Raw genomic sequence first — 10380 nt, 5'->3', positions numbered from 1 at the left:
ACAGATGCCCTTCATGTTAAGGGCATATATAAACCAAAAGGCCCTTTTCAGGGCCACTCCAATTTCTCGAAAAGAGATCGACTTTTAATTGCCTACCCCTTTTTTAATTTTTTTTTTGTTTTTAAAAAAAACAAAAAAATCCCATGTTCAATTCCCCTTGTCCCTAGAATTGCTTTTTTTCTCCCATGTTAAATTTCCCTTGTCGCTCAACAGACCCACGATTTATTCCCCATGTTAATTTCCCTTGTCGCTCAACAGACCCAAAATATATTCCCATGTTAAATTTCCCTTGACGCCAAAGTGACCCAGGGGTTTTCGTAATGTTAAATTTCCCATTGACGCCAAAGTGACCCAGGGTGTTTTTTAATGCTAATTCCCCTTGACGCTAAAGTGACCCCCTTCACTACACTCGTTTGTCACATTTTTGTAAGTTGCTTTCTTACTCTCTCTCTCTCTCTTTCTATATATATATATATATATATATATATATATATATATATATATATATATATATATATAGAGAGAGAGAGAGAGAGAGAGAGAGAGAGAGAGAATAAAAAAGCCAACTTACAAAAATGTGACAAACGAGACAATCGATAAAACCAAAAGGAACCGTTGGATCTACAATATCTAGCTGAGGCATTATTTTAATATTGTGGATATCGCGTTTCAACCGATAATATCATAATGTAAATTGTATCTACCTTTATTTTATTACTGACATATAAATTTCTTTTCTGACTCCCTCCTTTTTTATCATCATAAATCTGCACTACTGCATCATCACTGCGCAGAGAGAGAGAGAGAGAGAGAGAGAGAGAGAGAGAGAGAAAGTTATTGAAGTCCTGGAATGCAATAAAATAATAACAAATTTATGGATCATTTCTACAAATGAATATGTGAGAATGAATGAATCCGTAGAATTCCACCAATTATGAACGGAAACGTTTTTTGGTCTTGATCCTGTAAGTAATCAACAAACAAATATATATTCAAATTAATCCTTATAAAAGTGTGTGGATCGCTTTGGTTAAAATCATGGGATTATAATAAATATTGTGTTGATTACATATTCCGAGTAATCATGCTGATAGAGGTACGTGAATTTCTTGTGTTTAAATCATGATATTTGTTGTGGTGATTACCCGCATCATAATGACCAAAAAAAGGTTTCCGTTCATATTTGGTGGCATAGCACGGATTCTTGTTTTTTTTTTCTCTCTATTATTTTGTATCAATGATCCATATAACGTTTTATTTTTTATTTTCATTTTTGTATTTCTTATTATTGCATTCCAGGGCTTGATGAACGAGCTTTTTGATGCTTATTGTCGCTGGCGACCGACACAACAGTCAGATTTACTAGAAGGAATTTCGAAAGAGAACACAGGCATTGCATACACGTATTTATGTAGCGATCACTGATATTTGTTGCCACTCGTACGTCAAGCTGTCAAAACTACCTGCTAAACGTCGCATGAATGTATAATCTTTTCATCATATATTTAATCTGATTATAGAATATGAATACATGCTAAACACTACGTTGAAGAAACGAGACAAATTTGGAATATGAAACTTATAACGTATTCAGCTTTCAAAATATGGATTATTGTTCACAGTCGTAATGGAGTTACGTTAAACTTGAAGAATTATCACGTATTTTAAATACTTACTGAGACGAGCACTGTATTTCTATGACTATGTGTGATTGTCGATAGCAACGCTCATTGTTCATCTAAATTGTCATTAAATGTTATATTAAAATACAACAACAGGTTTCTTAATTTTTTCACTCATGCGCACATATATACACAATCTCTCTCTCTCTCTCTCTCTCTCTCTCTCTCTCTCGGTTGCGCATTAAACATAAAACCTCTCCAAATCGCAAATTAAATTTGATTCAAAGGGTTTTCCGTTTTGCGGGGTTTAATATATAATGTTTTCGGTTTATTGCAGAGAGAGAGAGAGAGAGTGCACACACACCCGCAAACGTTTATTTTCTCTAATATTTACATGCGTTGAGAGTTGTAGATATTTATAATTTAATGCCCGAGGGCCTCATGTGATCAGAAAGTGCAAAAATGGAAATGCGAGTAAGAAAGAGAATTTGAATTCGAAGTGTACTGATTTTGAATTTATTCTCTCTCTCTCTCTCTCTCTCTCTCTCTCTCTCTCTCACACACACACACACACACACACATACACACACACAGAGACAGACACACACACGACTGTCGCACTAATGACGAAAAAATTCCGTGTTGTGTTTCACGACACCACAGTGACAAAACAGCGACACGGACAGATTATTTAGTTCTGATGCAACTGAAGTAAAGTGCCTTCACAGGAAGAAGACAGAGCTTATAATCAGGATGACGATGATTACAACGATGGCGATAATCGTCATATACAAAATAGAGACAGTTGAAATGTTTCCAGATGTATGGGCAGATCATTTGTTTTAATGCAACAATATATTTGTTGCGATATAACCTGGTTGAAATGTCTTGAGTAGGCTCAGATTCTGAATAAGGATTGCAGGCTTTATAGCTGGATCAATTAATTAGACCCGTTTAGTAATAAAAAAAAAATATAGTTTTCTATATGCTTTGTTTTAAACAAGGTCATGGTTTTGATAGATTCCATGACCTAATGGCCCAAAGACTGAATAATATAGCTGAAAAACATTAGGTGCGAACAACTTGATAAAAGTAGATTTATGAAAAGCGAAAACGTTGAAGAAAAAAGGAGACAAATTTGGGCTGAGAAACTTATGAATTATAAAATTGGATTTTCATTCATAATCCTAAATGACTTACATTAGATTTATAAAAGTATCACGTTTATTAAATGCTTACAGAGATGAGGACTAAATTTCTGTAACCAGGTGTTTCTTTCAGCATCAAGCTCATTGTTTACATCGATCTTATGTTGATACAACTTTCCGTTTAGAAGGAATAGCAAAAACAGGATATTCTAGATGACCAATGAAGTGGCCATATTTAACATCAGATCCGGACCATTATCACTTAGGAACGAGATATAACAATTCTTGCCTTGAAAAGTCCGTGTTGAAATGACTACTGATTCAGGTTGAGTAGCTTAAACATTTTCAAGATGGTAGCTATAGTGACTATGATGGATATCCAGTGGGCACCGTTTGGATTTAGAATCAACAATGAAGTCTTCTGGTGAAAACCCAATGTCATTATGACTTTTTCTATCAGGAGGCCACGTTTGACAACTGATCTGGCAACCGGCCATCCCGCAAGCTCTTTTGATCTATGACCGTAATGCTAATGTTAAAAATGTATAAATTCCTAAATAATTGATAAATAATAATAAAAATGCATGTAGGCCATACTGAACGTGTATTAAAGATAATCTGTATTTATTTTCAAATATGTAGGAAATTGACACGGTTAAAAACAAAGTTTTCCTGACAAGGCGTGTAAAATTATGTCATGAGACGGAAACCTTTTGAGATCATGGCAGTAATCATCCTGAGTCAACTTTCTCTGCCACTCTTGTTTCTGGCTACATAAACAAGCATCCCTGGAAGGGGCTAGCACTCTACTGGTTGAAAAGAAATTCCAGAAATGAATGATACAAGATACAATTTGGTGAAAACCATGTCACTATGACCATCCGTTCTGGAGCTGTGTTAAAATGTTCCATGATGCCATAGTAGCAGCCATATTGAATATACAATCAGCCACAATATTCAAGACCAGCTAAATGGAGTAAAATATTCAGGTGAAATCTCCATGTCAATATGACCATCAATTCAATAACAGATTTGATAATAAGATTTTCAAGATGGCCACAATGTTGGACATAGTGAATGTCTGGGCTAATAAAACTAATTAATGCAAGGTTAGCAAAAATGTAATTAACATTACAATAGCACTCCACCAAAAATGTATGAAAATTAAATGAAAATGTCTGAGAATATTTTTAATAGTATTATGATAGTTTCAAATTTTCAAAAAATAAAAATGTATACATAGTGAAGGCACAAGTGACTCACAGACATTCTAGGAAATAAAGACAGAAATGAAAGAACAACTTCAGAAAGTTCAGGTATGGAGAACAACCATAAAGAAAGGATTACATAAAATATGATGCAATTAAAACATGTTTATTTTGTCAGACATAATTATTAAATATATTTTGGTAACAATATTATGTTTTTGATGCATGATAATATACAAAATGACAAACCAAAATGACTAAGTTACTATAGTGTACTTTATGTACTTTACAGTAAATGTTAATTTCCAAGATATATTTCATATAAAAATGCTATCGTCAGACTATCACTTCTTCAAAAACGCATGACTTTGTACTGTCATGAATTTATTATTTTCATATACCCCCAAAATAGTCAATCAAGTTACTATAAAATCTACAACACATAGCCAGCTTTCAAAACAAACTTAATAATGATAGCATTCATCACTTTGCCATGAGGTAAAATAACAAAAAATATAACAATACTGTCCGACTACAAACCATTAAATACAGTTCAAAGCCACTAAGTTTTCAATAATGGATATGACAACAAGTCATGTGACTCTATAAGCAAAAGAGTTATGTTGAAAACACCCACAAAATATTCCAATTAATGCACCTGTTCATTTCACATCACTACTGGCATTAGGTAATAGCCAAATCTAGTGCCACATTCAAAATGGTCACAGGAAAGAGTTGTGCTATTAAACATGGAGTTATAATCTGTCAAACATAGGATTTGATCCAGAAATATTATATACATAATAACCCTTCAGTTGACGATAGCTCAACAGCTGCAAGAAATACCAGTAAGTGTATAAAATGTACACTGATGTGTGCAAATGAAACTGTTTACAAATATTTGCAACTTTTAATGAGTAGGTGTTATCAGTCCCAATACCTGATTTATCGGCTTAGTCCAATAACATGAACATAAACATAATCATTATGAAAAATAAACGATGAATTTGGATGTAGCATTGCTTAGTTATAACATTATTAAAAAAAATCAGTCTCTTGTGAATCATCATAAATAATCATTACTATATTTTGACAATTTATTATGCATAATGTAGTGATTAAATCTTATCTCTTGCCATAAGTTTGATCACTCTCAATTAAATGAGTAACCATATGGATTTAAGAGATAATAGCGAAATACTGTTTGTATCTGAGACAACATTTATGATGAAAACAGTTAACTATATCAGTAAGTAAGAATTAATGTATCTTTATTCTAAATGCAATATGTACAACTGGTAATAAGCAAAAGTTCAGAATAACTCTGCAGATTGATAATTTAAAACAATACTATATTTTGTTATATTTTAAAGATTATTTGTTCTGTTTGAAGAATTCAAAATTATGAATTTTTTCATTTAAAAAAAAGAAAGAGACACCACTAAAAAATCTGATTTTTATCCAGCCAACATTTATGATGAAAAATAGTAAAGTTCAGAAAGTATGTATTAATGTAGGATAAATCTCTGAGTGCAATATGTACAACTGAACAATACATAAATTATCTTCAAATGTCCAAAAAAATGTAACATTCCTGAAATCAAGAAGGTAAGAGCTGAAATCTGTAAGGAAATTAGACGAATTGCATAAAATGAAGCACTCTTTCAGCAGTTCGACTACATACAACTAGTAGTCTCTCTAAGCCCAGATAGGAGAAGGAATTTAAATATCCATCTCAATGTCATCAGCCTCGTCTGAAGATGGGTCTGAATCCATCGATTGATACCCTTCAACATCTAACTGTTCTAGCAGATATTCATCTGATACAAGATTGCCAAGAATAGAGGGAATCTCATGGTCGACACTTGGTAAGTCAAACTGTAATATCTTGTGGAAATGTAATGGAACTTCATTAACAATGCATACATTAGAGAACATATTTCTCAGATGAAGAATACACCTCTCTATATGCAAACCCTCCAAGAGAAGGACAGCCCTGTGCACATCACTCTCTGCTCTCTCAAATGAAGTTAGCACTGCTTCCTGTGGTTTCATGTAAAAGCAATTTGTGCTCCTCGTGTCACATGCAATGAGTTCAGTTTCTTCCTCACATCTCTCCTTTGTTTCAAACAAATCAATTAGAAGCCTTTTAAGTTCTTCTGGAACTGCAGCTGGAATCTCTAGAGATTTCAAGCTGTCCAGATCAAGTTTATCTGGATATGGCATTTTGCTGCCTTCCAACAAATTGTACTCCTTAAGATGATGTTGAACAGCTGTGTTTACTTTTTTTAGCTGTCTCCCAAGTCTTACTGCAACAGCTTGTCCACCTTGAATAGACAGAAAAACAAGAAATATGACCTTTTATTATGCCAGTTATATTTATAAAGCCAAATCGACTTAATATATATTACAATGAAACAAAATTCCATACCATAAAAACATGCACCAAATTAATTCCCGACACATTTTGTTTTATTGTTTCTTGTGATTACTTCTAAAATGATAAATTGTAAAGACTGCCTGGAATATTGTAATTCTTCTTAAACAAAGACAACTGTATATCAAAACACATGTTTTAATTACCCAAAATATCCATTAACACTTCTTTCACATTCTTCCTTATCTCATAATATAAAGGCTTGTTATGTCAATACTTACGTGCATATTTCTTCATCATCTGCAGTAGGAAGGTTCTCTCTGCCATCAGCCTTGTCATCGCCTGGACTATGGCAGATATTGTTTTTCTATTACTGGATTCAGTGTGCATTTTATACTGGTCTGATGTCGAAGACCACCTGGTAATTTTTAAGGACCTTTCGTGGGATCTCAAGACCTGTTCTAGACTGAAAAACATAAATCAGAATACTCTGAACTGCCAGTAAATTGTAATAATCACTACACCTATTGCCTTTAATTTAATTAAGTTACTGCCCCAGTGTTCATTTTAGGCTGCTCATGCGCCAATCGCTATTGTTTTCATCTTTTGCATAACAAATTTTCCTCCAGAACAATTAAAACAGGGGAACAAAAAAAGAGAGAAGAATATTTTAGACTGACTGGATTGTATTATGTGTTGTGATGTGATTTGGATTTTTAACATAGCTTTAACACTGTTTCAGTCATATCGCTACGATGTCTGCAATGTGACAGTTTATAGTGATGTCTAGCACTGGGACATCATGCCGCAGACATGTTGCATGATGTCCCACCCAGTCACATTATCCTGACACCAGGCTGAATATTCCTAACACTAACCTCTTAATGCTGAGCGCCAAGCGAGGTAACCGTTAGTACCATTTTTCAAAAGTCTTGGGTATAACTTGGCCGAGGATTGAACCCACGACCTCCCACATCTGAGGTGGACAGTCTAACCACTAGGCCACCGGAGCGGTCTGACTGAATGGAGTGCATACCAAGATTACTTGATAGTTTGCACTCACAGCAAAAGAAGCATATCATGCTAAATTTTACTGGCTGACAGAAATGTTTTACTTATTTTGATTAACTTGAAAACCAATCAAGAGCCAATGATCACTGAAAGAAAATGAAACAAATAGAAGATTAAATAGATATCAAAAATGCTGCATTTATTTCTAAAGTAGCATACAGACTGGAGAAACATCATTGACTCAAATAACTAAAATACATTTTAACAAGTAATGGTAACCCAATCGTGAGGAATTAAAAATCACAGTATGAAAGATGGGGGGGGGGGAGTCTGATAATGACCACAGGTGCAAGAGTCATTGATTTATTCATTTCTGCAACAAATATTCACTTTTTTCAACATTAAATACTTTGACTCTGTCACTTTGGTCTGATTATATGATAGTTTGTTGTAATTATATCATGAAAAGTGTGGACACTTTAACTGTAGCTAATAAGGAAACTATGGAAAGTGAATTAAAAAGCACAAATGAATAAATCCATGAATGACATGCCTGTGATAAAGCTATGTATCTGAATCTGTTGAATAAACATGAAACAGGCAATGATGTTTGCAACCAGTTTCTAAACAACCCCACTTTTAGACCATTTCTGAAATACTGCCACCATACCTACCCATCAACTTGAAAAAGTGTTGGGTGTGCATTTGTGTGTAGAAAAATATGACAATTGATTAAACTGTTTTGAAAAACCTATTTCAGTCTAAGTTTCTGAAACTACTCTGATGCACAGAAACTATAGAATGACCAATTTAAGCCATCCAAAACTGCCTCGCAAACTATGCACGAGGTTGTTCTATTGTAACTGATCCAGACGATTTCTAGTCATCCTGCCAAACTGAATAGGCTGAAGTAAATATGCATCTCTGCAATTATTAACTTGAAACAATCAACAAAAACATATTATATATTATTCAATGTGACCACTGCATCTTTTTTATTTGTTGGTAGTTTAGTGACAACAGGCAGGTTTGACCTCAGTCATAAAATTACAGCATTAATTTTGAAATATACTACATTCTCAAACTATGATGCTGGCAAGATGCACCTGTGCAGTAAAAGACACTGCCTGTACAACAATGCCTTGAACCATACATACAGTAGTAAATGGCTGAGTGACTTGAGACATAATGAAAATGAAACATATTTACCCAGATATTTTCTTCCTGATGTTCTCTGTAACTAGTGGATCAACAACTCCCAGTGAAGACTGACTGAAAGAGTATATATAAAAATATAACTGACTTGATGTATATTGAAATATAATTGAAATTTATGTGAAGTCTTTCCTTTCAAAGAAATTATAAAATTATTAAAGAAAATATTATTGTTTAGGGCAACACTGGCACATTATTCATATCACCATTACACGTTACAAGGACAAGCTACTGTATGAGGTTTTGTATGTATAATTAACAAAAGGTATCAGTTATAAGAGATGAACAACTTACCTCAAATGGTAGTATTTCTTCAAACTGATGGCATATGTCTCTAATCGGGTAAGCGGTTCCTGAAATTTATTATAAAGCATAAATTAAACATATTGCTTGTGCAATTGCAGCTGACATGGTGAAGTCACCTATAATAATTGGAGGTGGAAAAAATCATAGATTTAATAACATACATTACTGATGTTACAGTAAAATATAACTGATTCAGAGCAATTGAAAATGAGTAGTTTAAAGGTATTTTATTGATGAACTTCATTAGAAACAAGGCAAAAACACCTCCAGTCAAATATATTTTAGCACAGTCACTATATTGGATGATGATCGACTCTTATTAACAATGATTTCTTTCCACTCCAAACTGAAATTCAGATCTGCAGCAAAGCAAAAACAAATTAAAATGAGCAAAGATGAAATTTTAGAGATGTGAATTCTACTGACCTATACATAGGGTGCTATCATCTCTTAAACCAAACTCAATGAATGATGTGCTGGTATACCTTGCTTTCACTTCTTGCAAGAGAGTTGCCTGTGGAAAATCGATTTTTATCCTCCACTGACCATCTTCTAATATCATCTGTTGACACACCTTTAAAAAGACAGCGACAATGAAATTATTTCTGCAAAGCCAGAAAAAGTGATATACATGAAAATAAATTCACAATAAGCAAAAAGCGGTCAAGTAATGCATGCAACGCAAATTTCTATATTACACTAACATGAAGCCACGATGGATACTACACATAACTTTGTACTGTGGTATACCACAACTGACCATTTAAATTGTTTGATGGTAGGTCTTGGGATTTTCTTTCGAACTTTGATTTTTTTCTTTTACCTCAAGAAATCAGAGTACATTTTTTAATGCTATTTGGGGCACAGAATGTTCTTCAGAACAATCCCTGCTTACCATCCAAAAAATAGCAAATGATCAGTCATATGAATTAGTCTGCTTACACTATAAGCTACACCCTGTAAATGATACTGTTATAACAACTGAGTGCTTGTGCATAAAAATGGGAAGTGCTGACACTGAAGCATACACTCCACTAGTGATGATGATACAATTGGCAGGGAAACTGGAGTCTGATGCCAATACCAATGCCCCAATCTTAGAATTATGCATGTACTTTTAACAAATTAACATAACAAGTGAAAAATATCATTACTTTCTTTCAATAACAAGATTACTTTGCAATTTCTGTACATTCCTTCTTGATGATAACTGCTCTAATATTTTCTACCATATAACGACTCACACCATAAATGCTTAACATATGGCACCATTAAAATTATAGTCAGGTCCACTAACTAACTAGCTTGTCAATTTAATGAACCTTTGATGCAATGTTCATGTTTGAAGAAACCAGTCTGTTTCTTGGAAATGGGTCATATACAGTTGCTCTAAATAGCGAATAAGGAAACTCCTCTTGCACTATTCTTACATAGCAGTCATCTTTTCAAGAATAATCTCCAGTGTATGAGTGGAATCAAAGAAATGATAATAA

This window comes from Sinohyriopsis cumingii, unplaced genomic scaffold (genome assembly GCF_028554795.1).
Source record: "Sinohyriopsis cumingii isolate HCF-2022 unplaced genomic scaffold, ASM2855479v2 utg000615l, whole genome shotgun sequence".
In the NCBI taxonomy this organism is placed as follows: domain Eukaryota; kingdom Metazoa; phylum Mollusca; class Bivalvia; order Unionida; family Unionidae; genus Sinohyriopsis; species Sinohyriopsis cumingii.
The sequence above is the reverse complement of the archived record's forward strand: the minus strand, read 5'-3'. Positions refer to the sequence as shown.